The sequence below is a fragment of the Gracilinanus agilis genome, chromosome 5 (genome assembly GCF_016433145.1).
Source record: "Gracilinanus agilis isolate LMUSP501 chromosome 5, AgileGrace, whole genome shotgun sequence".
NCBI lineage: Eukaryota > Metazoa > Chordata > Mammalia > Didelphimorphia > Didelphidae > Gracilinanus > Gracilinanus agilis.
Genome location: NC_058134.1, coordinates 175367346 through 175368210, shown reverse-complemented (window position 1 = coordinate 175368210; position 865 = coordinate 175367346). Strand labels below are relative to the sequence as shown.

The 865-nt window shown below is 30.3% G+C and overlaps 1 pseudogene; it reads left to right on the top strand.

The window, feature by feature from the left end:
• The first annotated feature begins 453 nt into the window (after positions 1-453).
• LOC123250832 lies at positions 454-633 on the top strand (annotated as a pseudogene).
• The last annotated feature ends 232 nt before the right edge of the window (positions 634-865 follow it).

Sequence of the window (865 nt, the reverse complement as noted above, 5' to 3'; positions counted from 1 at the left end):
AGCACAAGCAGGTAAAATCTTTTTTTCCATATTAATTCTTTTGTGGAAGAAGACTAAAAAATGAAAATAAAGATATATAGGATGATTCAATCTGGATTCAGAATCTATGATTTTTTTTTCTGGAAGCAGATAGCAGTTTTCATCATGAGTCCTTTGGCACTGTCTTAGATCATTGCATTGCTGAAAAGAACTAAGTTATTGACAGTTATTAGTTGATATATTATTTTGAATATATACAATGTTCTGATTCTGTTCAAGTCACTTCATATTAGTTTTTTTGCCTTTTCATATTTTTCTGGTTATCCTGCTCATCATTTCTTTTCCCAAAATACTATTTTATTATAATCATATAATGCAATTTAACCATTTTGTAATTGAAGGGTATCCCTTTATTTTACATTTCTTTGCTATGAAAAAAGAGTTCCTATAAATATTTTTGTAGATATAGGTCTCATTGCTTCTCAGCCTTTTGGCTAAGATCAAGTGTAGATATAGGTCTTTTTTATTACTGGGTTAATACAACTTAAAGCCCTTTGGAAATTGAGCCAATTTGCTCTACAGAATGAGTGAATTAGTTCAACCTGCCCCACCAGGGAATTTGTGTCTCAATTTTTCCACATTCCCTGAAACTTTTGTAATCCTCATTTTCTCTCATAATACTCAGGCTGATAGGTGTGTGTGGTAGCTCAGAGTTACTTCAATTTGCATTTCTCTCATTAATAGTAATTTAGAGGTTGTTTAACTTTTATTTATTTGTTTCTTTGTTTGTTTCTTTGTTTTTACTTTGAAAACTACCTCTTCATAATCACTGACCATTTATCAATCAGGGAATTAATTGTATTCTTATATCCTTCACACATTTTTC